We start from the raw sequence: 16848 nt of genomic DNA, 5'->3' as shown, positions 1-16848 counted from the left end.
CCTCCAGCAGTCATATTCTGTATGTCACGTTGAGGACCCCGGCCCCTCCCTTTTGGGCGTGTGTTTACGTTGTCCACGTGCATCGTCTGCGTCTGCGGAACTACGTGGTTATGGTTATGTCCTGTGATAATATGTCTCACCTGTGGCTCATCTCGTAATCACGTGGGGCTAATGTGGTTTGTCTATTTAAGTGCGCTCGCGCAAAGTCCTGTGCTCGTCGTTGTCTAAGTCTGCACGTTGTGAGCGTCGTCTTTGTGTTACTCGTGCGCTATTGCGCAATACCTGTGCACTTAATAAAGTGACCGTGAGTGAAACTGAAGGATTCTGTGTCTCGTCCGTCTGCCGCCTCCCGCGTCACACTGTATCACAGACATTCTCACTCTCTCTCTCCTGGGATCTTTGGCCTGTCAGGCTGGATCTACTTTCTGACAGATCACTACTCTGGGAAATATTGGCTTTGAAGTGACAAACACGTAGTGCATTACTGTTCAAGCAGGAGCCATTGGTTCTCCGTGGCGCAGAATCGACCCAGCTCTGGAGACCCTCAGCACGGTGGCTGTGGGCAGATGGAGCGTGTTAACGTTTTGTTCTATAACTTGGCCTTTATTCTGTATTTTTCCCCTTGCTTTTTGTTTCTCCTGGCAAACGACGGGGGGCTGGCCATGCCAAAATAAAAGGGTGGAAAGTTGAAGACTGAGCCAGACAGGATGCACTGGTTTTCCGTTCGGGCAAAGGAGACCCGGCGGCTAGCCAGATGAAGAGAGAGACGCTGGAGTCAACCATACTGAAGAGGAATTTATTATCATGGTGGATACTGATATAACAGCATTTTTCCTCTATAATAACATGGTGCAGAAACCTGATGGTGGATGACTTGTTGCATAACGTTTATATAACTATAAATGATAAAGTGCCCACTCCTCATAAAAAAAAGTCTCCCTGAAGTCAGCATGTCTTGGTGCCCATCTGAGACTCAAACCTTATATTTTCTGATTAATAGGTCCCTGTCCCCTAAATCTCCACGGCCTCTTGCTGTGATGAAAAGACAGTTACCAAAACTGCTTCTTCAAAAAAAGCACCATGTGGACTCTCACCTCTGAATTATTCTCTTTCTTCTTTACAGTTCTGTGATCAATACTCTGCAAAACTATGCCAGTAAAGGGCTCTAGAATGTACATAATCATCAGGTTGCACCACAACTGTCCCCTTTACCCCCCCAGGGACTGATGACAGGTGGGCTCTTTGGATACAGTGATGTACAGACTTTCACCTCAACTTCCCAGGCTCATAAATAACAAACTGCAGCGGCCTATGGGCAGAGGGCTTGTCCTGAACTCTGAACATATAAATCACAGCTACGCTATGTTGCAGGGAAGTAACTGTAAAAGGCTGGGAATTAATCAAACCATGTGACATATATAAAATGCGCAGTTGGATTTAACTGACCTTATAAAGCAGGAAAAAAGATGACTGATCATAAAATGTTTTTGGATGTGTGCATGATGATTGTGAGATGAGTGAGATGAGTTTGATTTGGGCAGAACCACGAAGACAATGTTCTGTTGACATTTTAATGTCCAGGGCAGCATGATTGATAACAACAGAACATCGTTTATATGCTTGGTAACCTGGAATTGTACCAACATATCTTTTAAATTTACTGGTACCATGGGAAGACCCTGAAGTAAATGTATCATTAAAAACAACGTCCAGAGACACTGACAAGCTCAGTTGACCTGTTTGTGGTTAAATGTTAGGTGTGGGATACTCAATAGCAGCTGTACATTTATGGAGTGAATTTAGGAGGATATGACAACTCTTTAGTCTAGGGCTAGGGTTAGGGAGAGGTTATAGTTACCTGCCCAGGGAATGTCTTCTCTTACTCTTGGCCTGCTCTTTTAGGGGTCTGGATCCCAAGATTTGTAAAGCTGCATTGTGCCACCACTGGTGGTAAAAATAAATGAATAAATAAATAAATTAAGAAAACGCTATAGATATAAATTCGATTTGACTCATTACTACCAGTAATACTAGTAGTTACTAGCAGACTAATTTTGGTGATAGAGGTTCTTCTTTTGGTAGGATGGCATGGTAAAATTGTTCCCCTGCAATAAGCCGAGTATGAAACTGAAGAGAAAGACTTGAACTGAATTCCACATGCTCATGTGCTTAATCCGAGGATTTTACTGTTTTGAAGACATCAAAGGTGGCATTAATTGGGAATCGGGATTCAGAGCTTTTCTCTCAGAGACGGCGCTAACTTTGGACAGTTTCAAGGCTCTTTGTTACCATATCCAGTATAGCCTACACCAGGGGTCGGGAACCTTTTTGACCGAGAGAGCCATGAACGCCACATATTTAAAAATGTAATTCCATGAGAGCCGTACAACGTAAGTTGTTGACGGGGGGGGGCTGAGTAAAATGGACACAAATTAAGTATTATATCGCGATCGATTGATCGCCAGTGGTCGGATGTGTGGCGTGAGGGCGTGTGAAGACGGTCAAATGCGTGTGTCTCACGCTCAATGCAACCCTGCAATATGACCAACCCTTTTAAAGTATAATAGGTCTCGGAATTCTTTTTAATAACGTTGTTAAGCTGTTGCTAACTAATGATGAATAAAGAACTTCTTGCCAATAATGCGACTAATGGTTTTGCTGATGGCTTTGTAGTTGATACGTGGTGAGGTTAAGCTTCATGCAGGTGTCGAGTACGCACACGGAATTCTCCAACGCGCGCTTTAAACCACCCACAAACGTGAGCGGCAAGAAATGAATGGATTGAAATACGTTTATATTTTAGCATTATTATTTGTAGTAAAAAATTGTCACCGAGCCATATGCACCCATCGAAAGAGCCACATCTGGCTCGCGAGCCATAGGTTCCCGACCCCTGTCCTACACGCTTTGAGCCACTGACCCAATGTACCCTTTTGAACATTTTGCGATATCACTTCTGTTTAATTTCTGTCGTTAACCGGGTCATTTTAGGGAGCTGCACAATGTCACGCACATAGACCTATGTAGAGGCGCGTTTTACTGCAGGATTATTGCTACTAGCAGCCTATCCAACAAACATGGTTGCCAAGCAACATTTACACCAGCCTCTGTGTTAGCACGAAGTTGCCAAGCGATATCGTTGCAGGTCGAGTTTATAAAGGTGGTCACGGGTTTTTCTTTTATGAAAATCTAACGTAACTCTTTAGCACAAATGCAGGGTGAGAACAGGTTTAACGTGCTCTAAGAAGACACCCGTCTCCATGTCTTGCACACGTGTGACTGGGTGCAGATTTTATGGGGAACGAAGTCATGCAAACCGTCCGTCAGCCGAATAACGTTTTTTTGTACTAAATAAACAAGCGAGCGAAGACGCAAGCAAACTAAAGTTCCGCGATAAAATCAACCCGCTTATATGGATTTATGAAATAGCCAGTGTTTTCTTGTTGAACAGGAATGTGGCGGCGTCGGTCACCTGTCGCTGCTGTGAACGCGGCCTGCTCGTTTGTGATGGGGGTGTTAGATTACTGTAACACAGATTGCACTGTACACTGTAACAGATTACACTGTAAAAGGCAATGCGGCCTGCTCATCTGTGATGAGGGCTGTAGCCCTTGGCTGTAGCCCTTATCTAGAGGGAGTGCGCGCGGAGTAGGTCACATGACAGAAGCACTGCAGAAGGTGGAACTGGGGATACCTTTGACCTGCTTGTGGTCAACAAATAACAAAGACTTCATTGGTAAGTAATGGAACTCATTGTGAGCAAACAATGCCGATATTATGAAGCTTAACACAGACAAGGGAAACAGAAATGTACAAAATGATGAATGTTAATCACCCCCCATCCACTCCTCCCAATCACTTTCTTGGATAAACAGGAGGTAAATCGTGTTATATATTTACGTGGACAATTAAAAGTTGAACGCTGTGTCAGAACCAAGTGAAACTGGTTGTAAATACGTTGGCACGAGATTTTATATAATGTTAATATGTCATCGCAGCAACTATGGGTTTTAGTAGAAGAGCTAGATATAAATCTTTAAACTTTTACAAAGAAGTGGAAGCTGCAAGTCATGACCCAAGGTGGAGGACTCCTACATCATCTCACTGCTCTGGAGTGATCTGGGGCAGATTCTGGAGATCTGCCTTGTTCTCTCAACAAGAGTGTAATTGCTTTTCTATTTTGGTTTAGTATTGTGAAAAACAGGCTTAAGCCAGCATTTCCTGTTATGTGTCAAAAATGCGATCATTTCCTGCTTGTTCTCTCCATGTTTACATTTCCTTTTCTTAATTTTGAATGGTACTTCAAATATATACCATATCATTTTGCAATAACACTTTTGTGCTTTGGACAGACAACTAATAGATAGATGACACACGGTATATTTTGTGGTTCTTTCATTCAAGTTGATTTCTGACTTTGAATGACATGCCTCACATGGTTGCTCCTACATATTACCAGTGTGAAAAGAATCAGAATTGGAATTGGATTAGCCAGTACTGGTTAGGTTTAAGATAAGTTTTATTTGGCATGCTAGAAAGTGTTCAGTAGAGTATTGATCTTACAGGAACACAAGTGAATTTTCCACAAGTACAACACTGAAAGTGTCACCCTGAGTAAATACACAGAGCACAGGGTGTTACCACAGCACTAACTAAAGAATATGCAAAGGCTACATTAGGCATAGATGTGATCAAATCTACCAGGAGCAAACACCACACAATTCACAGAACATTGCTATGTGCAAACTGTATTACAAAATAGTGACTGTTGTTGGATAAACAATAGTTTGGTCATGCATGCACATCAAGGGTGATTATAGTTCATATGATAGTTCATATAGTGTTTTTCAGCTGGGCTGTGTTGATCTCAGCAGAGGATATTGGTTTAGCTAAGACATACCATTCAGATGCTTGCTGGTTTTGGTTTGGAGTGCCTTCAAGTGTTTTAAAGTGACGTGATGTCTGGGGCAGACGGATATCACTGCCGAAGGATATCGCTACTCTAAAGTGGTTAAGCACGTGAAGGGATGGAATGCTTGAAGTGATGATTTTTGCACCACCTGATAAGTTGGTTTTTGGCTGTACAGTATTGGAACCAAGCCAGACCGAAAGACCAAATGACGCTCTTGATAACTGCTCTGTGGAAGTGTATGGGAACGGTTGTGTAACAGCCAGTGATTCAAGCTGTTTCTAGATAGCTTCTAGATGTTTTGTAAGAAAAGTGATGTGAAAGTTCAGCGGAATTGTGCTGGAGGCCCATCACTCACATTCATGTTCCTGATTACTTACATGATGGTACATGAATGATTTCCAATCTTTTGAAGACTTTTAATGTGTGGTATGTCTTATGCTATAGGTTCTTTGTGCCTAACATAACACTGTTTTGTGTTTGTTTTTTGTTTTTTTGTGGGAGTGGGATACTTACATTACAGTAGTATTTTGTTAATTAACTGTAGCGAATCAAAACCGGCATGTTCAGGGAGTGTGGTCCACTGGCTCTCTCTGGGCTCAAGGAATACACAGCACTGAACGGCGGGACCTGTGGGCATTTATAGAGATAGACAGATGGAAAACAGGTGCATGGGAAATCAATGAGCATGTTCGTAGGCAGGTGACTGTGAGCGGGGGAGTGATGTAGTTGAGGTGTGACTGTAAGTCGGCATCTCCCCTGTGCTCTGGGACCTGCCTACTGTGACGATAACAGAACTTACATGACGTAACATTGCTCAATTTTGTTGTACACTGTGCAATAACAATAAAAGCCTCTTATCTTAACATTTATAATAAGTTAGAAATTCACCATCTTGAATCGATTTGTATGTGCATAAACAATTAGACTTTAAAATTTTGTAAATCATAAAATTTCAGTTCTAAAATGTTTTATTTATAAAGCCAGTTGTAATTGATTCTGATCAATATATCAGCTTTTACATGAGTGTTGTCAAAAATAGACACATTTTTGTTGTCTATTTGACGTAAAGTTGGTGATGTTGGAATAAGGAATGGAGAGGTACCTGCAGCATCGACACCTGTTGTACATTCTGATAGAACAGCAGACATTATGGGGAAAATAGAAAAACATAAAAACAATTTATTTAAAATTGTTTCTAGCCTAACGAGGAGTCATGAACAAATCAATTAAGTAATCCCACTAGAGAAGGGGTCACCAACCTTTTTCAAACTGGGAGCTACCTCTTGGATACCAATTATTGCGGAGGGCTACTGTCACGTAGGGCAACGCCCCCTCTCGTAGCTGTCACTCTGGGTTCCCTCATGTCCGTGTTCCCTGCCTGTTTGTCCCGCCCTGCTCGTTGGTTTTGATGGATTCCTTGTTTACCACGCCCCTGTGTCATTGTCATCACCTGTCCCTAGTTTAGTCCTGTGTATATTAATCCCTGTGTCTCCCAGGTCTAGTTGTCGGTCTTTTTGTTTTTCGCTGTGTTTTGCCTGTTCGCCCTAGTGCTGCTGTTTTGTGAGTCCTCCTTGTTGTTTTCTTTGTCCGTGTTCATGCCTTTGTACATTTCATGTCAGGATTGCCAACCCGTTATGACCCATGCCCGTTACATCGACTCTGCCTATGGAATTTCCTGTAATAAATCTCGCTCTCCTCAGCGTTTGTGTCCGTCTACCTGTTCTGCCCCGCGCAGATCGTTACATAATCACGGATCAAACGAGGACACAGCGAGAGAGCGAGACTCCGGTGAGTTTAGTCGCTGTAACGAGTTGTTGGCTGCTTCCGTGCAGTTTAACTCTCATGTGTTACAGCGCGAACGAGCCGGAGACAGGAATACCCCTGGCGCTGTGGGAACAAGGAAGTCTCGTCGCAGACCGAAGAAAGCACAGTCTCTTACTGCTGGCTTTCGCGACGAGACTCCTATTGAGCGCTGGGAGTCTGCCCCGCTTGGCGAACACCACAGGGGTGAGCAACCTGTGGTGCAAGCAGCGGGCAGACGGAACGAGCGCACAGACGAGCCGTGGCTTAACCCTCGGTTGGCTCTCAATGGCTGCTGCGAGCTCCCGACGCCTCAGAGGAGGCGGAGCCATCGCAGAGAGAGCCACCGAGGGGCGTGTGTGTCTGTGTGTTCTTCCAGGCTCAACCCGGACACTGAGGAGGAGGACCTAACACCGCTGATCCCGCCGGCTACTCCACAGGACACCCCCATGTATTTTTTGGGGGGGAGTACAAACCGCGTCGGCTTGGCGGACACGCCCCCCGATGACGTCAGTATAGTGGCTCCGCCCCCCGAGGACGTCGGCTTGGCGCACACGCCCCCCGATGACGTCAGTATAGTGGCTCCGCCCCCCGAGGACGTCGGCTTGGCGGACACGCCCCCGATGACGTCAGTATAGTGGCTCCGCCCCCCGAGGACGTCGGCTTGGCGGACACGCCCCCCGATGACGTCAGTATAGTGGCTCCGCCCCCCGAGGACGTCGGCTTGGCGGACACGCCCCCCGATGACGTCAGTGCGGCGACTCCGCCCCCCGAGGACGTCATGTCACGTCTGCGGCCTGTTCCCGCGATCCCGAGGAGGTCGTCCACGCCTGTTCCCGTTCCCGCTGCCCGTCGGCAGTCCACGCCGGTTCCAGTTCCCGCTGCCCGTCGGCAGTCCGCACCGGTTCCTGTCCCCGCGACCCTGGAGAGGTCGTCCGCGCCGGTTCCTGTCCCCGCGACCCTGGAGAGGTCGTCCACGCCGGCTCCTATTCCCGCTGCCCGCCAGCGGACCCTGCCTGTTCCCGCTGCCCGCCAGCGGACCCTGCCTGTTCCCGCTGCCCGCCAGCGGACCCTGCCTGTTCCCGCTGCCCGCCGCCCGGCCGCGCCTGTTCCCGCTGCCCGCCGCCCGGCCGCGCCTGTGTCCCCAGAGACTGTGCTGCCCTCTATTGGGCCTGGACGTTTTGTGCCCTGTGCCCCCGTCTCTTTGCCCATGTTCCCCTTGCTCCCTTGTTCTGTCCCCGGTTTTGTTTTGGTCCCTGTCCCCGTGGTTGTGTCTGTTCGTGTCCATGTTCCTGTTCCTGTGTCTGTTTCCTGTGGTGTCGTCTCTGTCCCGGTCCCCGTGTCTGTTCCCCGAGTTGTTACCCACCTTGTTCCTGTCCCCGTCACCATCGTCCAAGCCGTGTTTGCCTCAGTGTTTGCCTCTGCCCTGTCCCCTGGCCCCGCTCCAGTGTCTGTCCCCGGTCCTGTCCTGTCCAGCCCTGCTCCTGTGCCTCGCCCTGGCCCTATCCGGTCTCCCTGTGTCCCGTGTCGTGCCGTGTCCCAGGTCCCTCGTCCTATTTTGTCTGGTCCTGTCCCTCCGGTCTGTCCTGTGTCCGCTGTCCCTGTCCTGTCTGCCCTTGCGTGCCCCGGAGTGGCACGCTTTGAGGGGGGGTTCTGTCACGTAGGGCAACGCCCCCTCTCGTAGCTGTCACTCTGGGTTCCCTCATGTCCGTGTTCCCTGCCTGTTTGTCCCGCCCTGCTTGTTGGTTTTGATGGATTCCTTGTTTACCACGCCCCTGTGTCATTGTCATCACCTGTCCCTAGTTTAGTCCTGTGTATATTAATCCCTGTGTCTCCCAGGTCTAATTGTCGGTCTTTTTGTTTTTCGCTGTGTTTTGCCTGTTCGCCCTAGTGCTGCTGTTTTGTGAGTCCTCCTTGTTGTTTTCTTTGTCCGTGTTCATGCCTTTGTACATTTCATGTCAGGATTGCCAACCCGTTATGACCCATGCCCGTTACATCGACTCTGCCTATGGAATTTCCTGTAATAAATCTCGCTCTCCTCAGCGTTTGTGTCCGTCTACCTGTTCTGCCCCGCGCAGATCGTTACAGCTACCAGTTTGATACATTCGCGATGTATTACAATTGTTGAGCGGGGGGGTTGGGGGGGGGGGGGCTGCGAGTGTCAATTGTTGGGGGGGGGGGGGGGGGGGGTGGCGAGTACATTATTTACATAGCCCGCTAGCTAGTAGCCACACGGCAACCGCGGACAATCTCTAATAGTAGTGCAAAAAAAAGAAGATGCAGCTCATTGGTGCGTGGCACTATATTGAGCTATTTTTAGAACAGGCCTGCGGGCGACTCATGACGTCCTTGCGGGCGACCTGGTGCCCGCAGGCACCATGTTGGTGACCCCTGCACTAGAGTGTAGCAGTAACAATTTAATGAAATTTTCATGCTCATGCTATCTCAGAGCTTGTCAACATGTCAATGCACCTTGACAGCTGTCTGGTCAGCTCCGATGCCCTTTTAGAGTCCTTCTCCCCAATTGGTCATGAGGAGCTTATTTCATTGGTGGAATCTGCTAAGCCCTCCACATGCAAATGCTGTGGTTAAAGCTTGCTTTTTTCAGCTGAGGAGATTGTCAAAAATCCAACCTCTACTCTCTAGACGTAATCTGGAAACAGTAATGCATGCTTTTATAACATCTCGCCTGGACTTTTGCAACTTGCTATTGACTGGAATAAGTCAGGCCTCCATGACCCGTCTACAGCTGGTGCAGAATACCACGGCCCGTTTTTTAACTGGTACAAGAAGGCGAGAGCACATCACGCCAATTTTAGCTGCTCTTCACTGGCTCTTAATTCACTTAAGAATCCATTTTAAAGTTCTGGTATTTGCTTTTAAATCTCTTAACGGTCTTGCCCCATGCTACCTATCTGAACTTTTACATCCATATATTCCATCTCGGTCCCATAGATCAGCTGACCAGATGCTTTTAACTGTTCCAAAGACGCATCGCAAACTTCGAGGGGATCGAGCGTTTGCATGCATAGCTCCAAAGCTTTGGAATGAGTTACCGCAGTACATCAGGCAGGCTCCCTCACTCAGTGTTTTTAAAACCCATTTAAAAACATATTTTTATGACTTGGCTTTTAAATCAGTGTAGCGACACAGACTGTTTTAACTCCAAATCTTGTGTTTGTTTTATATCCTTGTGTCATTTTATTTACTTTCCCTGTTTTCTTTTTGTATTGTGTACAGCACTTTGGTAAACTTTATTGTTGTTTTTAAAGAGCTTTATAAATAAAGTGGTATGGTATGGTATGGTATGCATACTAGATGCCGTACAAACCCATCTACTTAAAGAATTATTGCATAGCAATGTAGAACCTTTGCTTACCATAATTTACTATTCTCTGAGCCTGGGCTACATTCCCAGTTCATTTAAACTTGCAGTCATCAAGCTGCTAATTAAAAAAGCTGGTCTTAACCCCCAGGAACTTTCCAACTATAGGCCAATCTCTAATCTGTCGTTCATATCCAAAATTTTAGAGAAAGTAGTCTCTTCACAACTCTCTTCCTTCTTACAAGCAGAACATGTCTTAGAGTTATTTCAGTCTGGATTTAGACCCCATGACAGCACCGAAACGGCACTGACTAAAGTACTGAAGGATCTCTTAATATCCTCTGATACAGTACACGTTTATTTTCTCATACTGCTAGGCCTCAGTGCTGCTTTTGATACCATTGATCATAATATTCTACAGTCATGGCCAAAGGTTTTGAGAATGACACAAATATTATATTTTCACATGACCTGGTTTTTATGTGTGTTTGTCAGATGTTTTTATCACATACAGAAATATAATTGCAATCATATTATGAGTAACAAAAGCTTTTATTGACAGTTAGAATGAGTTAATGCAGCAAGTCAATATTTGCAATGTTGACCCTTCTTCTTCAGGACCTCTGCAATTCTCCGTGGCATGCTCTCAATCAACTTCTGGACCAAATCCTGACTCAGAGCAGTCCATTCTTGTACAATCAATGCTTGCATTTTGTCAGAATGTGTAGGTTTTTGTTTGTCCACCCGTCTCTTGATGATTGACCACAAGTTCTCAATGGGATTAAAATCTGGGGTGTTCCAGGCCATAGACCCAAAATCTCTGTTTTGTTCCCTGAGCCATTTAGTTATCACCTTTGCTTTATGGCAAGGTGCTCCATCATGCTGGTAAAGGCATTGTTGGGTGCTCTTGGGTGGTTGGGAGAAGTTGCTCTCGGAGGACATTCTGGTACCATTCTTTATTCATGGCTGTGTTTTTAGGCAAGACTGTGATAGAGCCGATTCCCTTGGCTGAGAAGCAACCCCACACATGAATGGTTTCAGGATGCCTTACAGTTGGCATTAGACACGACTGGTGGTAGCGCTCACCTCGTCTTCTCCGAACAAGCTGTTTTCCAGATGTCCCAAACAATCGGAAAGGGGATTCATCAGAGAAAATGACTTTACCTCAGTCTCAGCAGTCCACTCCCAGTACCTTTTGCAGAATATCAGTCTGTCCCTGATGTTTTTTCTGGAGAGAAGTGGCTTCTTTGCTGCCCTCCTTGAAACCAGGCCTTGCTCCAAGAGTCTCCGCCTCACAGTGTGTGCAGATGCACTCACACCTGCCTGCTGCCATTCCTGAGCAAGCTCTGCAATGCTGGTAGCCCGATCCCGCAGCTGAAACACTTTTAAGAGACAGTCCTGGCGCTTGCTGGTCTTTCTTGGGCGCCCTGGAGCTTTTTTGGCAACAATGGAACCTCTCTCCTTGAAGTTCTTGATGATGCGATAGATTGTTGACTGAGGTGTAATCTTTCTAGCTGCGATACTCTTCCCTGTTAGGCCATTTTTGTGCAGTGCAATGATGACTGCACGTGTTTCTTTAGAGATAACCATGGTTAACAGAAGAGAAACAATGATGTCAAACACCAGCCTCCTTTTAAAGTGTCCAGTTGTGTCATTCTTACTTAATCATGACAGATTGATCTCCAGCCCTGTCCTCATCAACACCCACACCTGTGTTAATGGAGCAATCACTGAAACGATGTTAGCTGGTCCTTTTAAGGCAGGGCTGCAATGAAGTTGAAATGTGTTTTGGAGGATGAAGTTCATTTTCTAGGCAAATATTGACTTTGCAATTAATTGCTGTTAAGCTGATCACTCTTTATAACATTCTGGAGTATATGCAAATTGACAATGGTGCAAACTGAAGCAGTAGACTTTGTAAAAATTAATATTTGTATCATTCTTAAAACTTTTGGCCATGACTGTACATAATAGGATGGAGACACTCATTGGCATAAGAGGTCAAGCACTCTCCTGGTTCAGGTCCTACCTGACAGATCGTTACCAATTTGTACTAGTAAATAATGAATGCTCAGAGCGTACTAAGATAAAATTTGGCATCCCACAAGGATCTGTACTGGGCCCCATATTATTCTCATTATATATACTACCACTGGGCACTATCATTCGTAGGCATGGTATTAGCTTCCATTGCTACGCAGATGATACTCAGTTGTATATATTTTAAAATCCGGATGATATCACTACTACTCTCAAGATTGAGAATTGCGTCCAGGACATTAAAAACTGGATAGCGTCTAATTTTCTTCAACTAAATTCCGATAAGACTGAGGTGCTCATTCTTGGGCCCAGAGCTGCTAGAAGCAATTGGGCTGATATTCCCCTTACCCTATATGGTTTTTCAGTAACACCCAAATCTACAGCAAAAAGCTTAGGTGTCACTGTTGATTCGGATCTTTCATTTGACACATATATATGCAATGTCACTAAGGCTGCCTTTTTCCATTTACATAATATCGCCAAGCTGAGACACTTACTTTCGTTAGCTGATGCAGAGAAGCTGGTCCATGCTTTTGTCTCGTCAAGATTGTACTACTGTAATGGTCTTCTAATTGAATGCACTAAACAGTCCATAAAGAAGCTACAACTTGTACAAAATGCTGCAGTTAGAGTCCTAACTAAGGCTAGAAAATTTGATCATATTAGTCCCACTCTCACTGCATTACACTGGCTTCCGATTAAATTGAATTGAATAAAAAATTCTTCTGTTAACCTATAAGGCGTTAAATGGTCTTGCCCCACAATATCTGAGTGAAATCGGGCCGCCCAATGGAGGATGGGTTCCCTTTTGAGTCTTGGTCCTCCCTAGGTTTCTTCCTTAGGGAGTATTTCCCATAAGATTGTAAAGCTGCTTTGTGACAACATGTGTTGTAAAAAGCACTATATAAATAAATGTGACTTGGACTTTGATATTACAGCTGTGTTACTACAATAGCAGGTTATAAACAGTTTAATGATTAGTCTTATCATTTTATAGACTCTCTCAGAGTAAAATGTGCCATATTTTGTCAATTGTGATTTTTTTACACCACAATCGAAATTTGTCCTCCGCTTTTAACCCATCTGTGCAGTTAACACACACACACACACCAGTAATTACTAGGGCGCTGTGGTGCACACATGCCCAAAGTGGTAGGCAGCCCTAGCCCAGCGCCCGGGGAGCAGTTTTGGTTAGGTGCCTTGCTCAAGGGCACCTCAGTCATGGCCTCAGGTCTGGGAATCAAACCCATGACCCTCCGGTCACAAGTCCAGTTCCCTACCACCAGGTCATGACTACCCCATAGATACTAAACTCTGAAGTACACTATATTCTAGGGGTGTGATGAGATCTCGTGTCACAAGATCTCGCGAGACACCACTTTCAAATCGTTTGTTTGGCAACATTTTGGGTACCCGGCAGAAATGATAAATGGCAAGAGAGTGACTGATAAGACACGGACCATATCAAATATTGTATGAAAATAATTCCGTACACCGCGGCCAATATGAGCACGATGCAGAGACATTTACAGCACCACCACAGCTCAGTACTCAAATCAACATATCTCACTTGAACAGAGGTAGCAGGGACAGAAAGACATGCATTGGCAAGTTGAGACAGCAAAGGATATTGGGAGCAGTGTGGGGATGCTAATATGCTAATATGTGGACATGTGTCACGTATGGCTACGCCCCTCTCCTAGCTGTCACTCTGGGTTCCCTTGGTTCTGTTGTCCCTTGCCCGTTAGCCCCGCCCTGCTTTTCTGTCTGCCTGGTTTCTGTCTGTCGGCTGAAACGCCCGTGTCGTAATTGTCCTCAGCTGTGTCTTGTTAGTTCCGTGTACTTATAGTCCCTGTGTTTCCCTAGCCCCTTGTCGGTTATTCGTTCTCTTGTACCTTTGTGATTCATGTGCCCTGTTCCCGGTGTTAATACTCTCTGTTGGTTTATGCTCTGTTCTGTGTTATCCTGCCTGGTTTTGTTTCCGTGTCGTAATTGTCCTCAGCTGTGTCTTGTTAGTTCCGTGTACTTATAGTCCCTGTGTTTCCCTAGCCCCTTGTCGGTTATTCGTTCTCTTGTGCTTTTGTGATTCATGTGCCCTGTTCCCGGTGTTAATACTCTCTGTTGGTTTATGCTCTGTTCTGTGTTAGGCTATCCTGCCTGGTTTTGTTTCGTGTCTGTCTTGATCATGCCCCTGTACTTGTCTCACTTGGATGGCTCTCCGGTTATGACTCCTGCCTGTGACTTCGACTACGATTATGGAATGTCCTGTAATAAATCTCGCTCTTCTCAGCATTTGTGTCTGTCCCCTCGCTACGCAGTGCGAGCTACGTTACAGAATAACCGACCTAACAAGGACACAGCGAGAGAGCGAGACTCTGGTAAGTTCAATCGCTGTAATGAGATGTTGGCTGGTTTAATTCGGTTCGACTCTCCGGTATTACAGCGCGAACGAACCAGAGACAGGAATTCCCCTTGTGCTGTGGGTACAGGGGAGTCTCGTCGCTGTAAAAACAAAGCGAGCTCCCTGATAAGCGCTATGTGTCTGCCCGACTCGGTACACGCTGCAGGGAGGAGCCACCTGTAGCGCGAGATTCGGGCAGACGGAATGAATGTGCAGACGAGCGTTGGCTTGGCTGTCAGTTGGCTTTCAAAAGCCATTGTGAGCTCCCGATACCTCCGACGAGGAGGAGTCACCATGAAAGCCACCGAGAAGCAGTTGTGTCTGTATGTTCTTCCAGGCGCAGACCAGACCGGGGAAAGAGGAGGACCACGCCCCCGATTCAGAGCCCCGCCGCCACAGCGCCTGAAGAAGTTGCTTTCCCTGAGGAGCTCCTCCCTCCTCTGATCCTGTCAGCCTCTCCCCTAGAGACGCCGAGGAATTTTTTGGGGGGGAGTAGTGGACACTCGCTGCGAGAGTGGCCGACTCCGGCCCCCGAGGATGTCAACCCGGAGGTTCCGCCCCCCGAGGACATCAGCCCGGTGGTTCCGGTCCTCGCACCGGTTCCTGTCCCCGCGACCCAGGAGGGGTCATCCGCGCCTGTGCCCGTTCCCGCGACCCAGGAGGGGTCGTCCGCACCTGTGCCCGTTCCCGCGATCCAGGAGGGGTCGTCCGCGCCTGTGCCTGTGCCCGTTCCCGCGACCCGGATGGGGTCGCCACCTGTTCCCGCTGCCCGCCAGTGGACCCCGCCTGTTCCCGCTGCCTGCCAGCGGACCCCGCCTGTTCCCGCTGCCCGCCAGCGGACCCCGTCTGTTCCCGCTGCCCGCCAGCGGACCCCGCCTGTTCCCGCTGCCCACCAGCAGACCCCGCCTGTTACCCCAGAGACTGTGCTGCCCTCTATTGGGCGTGGACTTTATGTGCCCCCTGCTCTGCCCTGTACACCTGTTTCGTTGCCCGTGTTCCCCTTGCTCCCATGCTCCGTCCCTGTATTTGTTTTGGTTCCTGTCCCTGTGGTTGTGTCTGTTCGAGTCCATGTTCCTGTTCCTGTGTCTGTTTCCAGTGGTGTCCTCTCTGTCCCTGTCCCCGTGTCTGTTCCCCAAGTAGTGACCCACTTTGTGCCTGTGCCTGTCTCTGTTGTTCATGGTGTCTTTGCCTCCGTGTTTGCCTCTGCCCTGTCCCCTAGCCCGACACCCGTGTCTGCTCCTGGTCCTGTCCTGTCCAACCCCGCTCCTGTGCCTCTCCCTGGTCCTGTCCGGTCTCCTTGTGTCCCCTGTCCTGCCATAGCCCAGCCAAGCTCCTGGCCAGTCTCTGGTTCCCCTGTCTCTGTCCTGCCTCAGCCTCCTTGTCCTGCCTTGCCCGGTCTTGTCTGTCCCATGTCCCCTGTCCCTCGCTGTCTGCCGTGGTTCCCTGTCTTGTCCTAGTCTGGTTCCCTGTCCTGTCTGCCCTTGCGTGCCCCGGAGTGGCACGCTTTGAGCAGGGGTTATGTCACGTATGGCTATGCCCCCTCTCCTAGCTGTCACTCTGGGTTCCCTTGGTTCTGTTGTCCCTTGCCCGTTAGCCCCACCCTGCTTGTCTGTCTGCCTGGTTTCTGTCTGTCGGCCACGCCCGTGTCGTAATCGTCCTCAGCTGTGTCTTGTTAGTTCCGTGTATTTATAGTCCCTGTGTTTCCCTAGCCCCTGGTCGGTTATTCGTTCTTTTGTGCTTTTGTGATTCATGTGCCCTGTTCCCGGTGTTAATACTCTCTGTTGGTTTATGCTCTGTTCTGTGTTATCCTGCCTGGTTTTGTTTCGTGTCTGTCTTGATCATGCCCCTGTACTTGTCTCACTTGGATGGCTCTAAGGTTATGACTCCTGCCTGTGACTTCGACTACGATTATGGAATGTCCTGTAATAAATCTCGCTCTTCTCAGCATTTGTGTCCGTCCCCTAGCTACGCAGTGCGAGCTACGTTACAACATCCTAATATTCTTAAAAATGAAAATGACAGTGTAGTACCAGCAAATTCAGTGACATACTTGGTCAGGCTCTGTTTGCATCATTTGCACTTTGTATTGACAGAGAAGAAATTTTTGTTTTGCACATAATACAGTGAGTCCCCGCTTAACGACGGGTCTGGTTAATGATGGATCAGAGTTACTTTTTTTTTAATTTTGTGCGGTGTGTGGAGGAGCAGTGGCAGCACAGTGGAGTGTTGTGGGGCGCTTAACGACTGACTTTTCAGTCTCTAACCCCGCCATTAAGCGAGGACTCACTGTAATATTGTTTGCGCTTGAAAAAAGGAGAAATATTAAATTTTATTTATTTTATTTTATTGTAACTTTTATGAAATTTTATT

At 47.2% G+C, this 16848-nt stretch overlaps 2 long non-coding RNA genes across 2 annotated transcripts in view; one reads left to right on the top strand and one right to left on the bottom strand.

Moving 5' to 3' along the window:
• LOC143516739 (uncharacterized) overlaps positions 1 to 16848 on the top strand; it is a 58241-nt gene that overhangs the window by 16521 nt on the left and 24872 nt on the right. The window lies entirely within an intron of this gene.
• LOC143516735 (uncharacterized) overlaps positions 4547 to 16848 on the bottom strand; it is a 38669-nt gene continuing 26367 nt past the window's right edge. The window contains exon 3 of the long non-coding RNA XR_013131774.1: positions 4547 to 5539. This is a non-coding gene — a long non-coding RNA (uncharacterized LOC143516735). The remainder of the gene's footprint in view (positions 5540 to 16848) is intronic.

This window comes from Brachyhypopomus gauderio, chromosome 1, assembly GCF_052324685.1.
Source record: "Brachyhypopomus gauderio isolate BG-103 chromosome 1, BGAUD_0.2, whole genome shotgun sequence".
NCBI classification, from domain to species: Eukaryota; Metazoa; Chordata; class Actinopteri; order Gymnotiformes; family Hypopomidae; genus Brachyhypopomus; species Brachyhypopomus gauderio.
The sequence above is the reverse complement of the archived record's forward strand: the minus strand, read 5'-3'. Positions and strand labels throughout refer to the sequence as shown.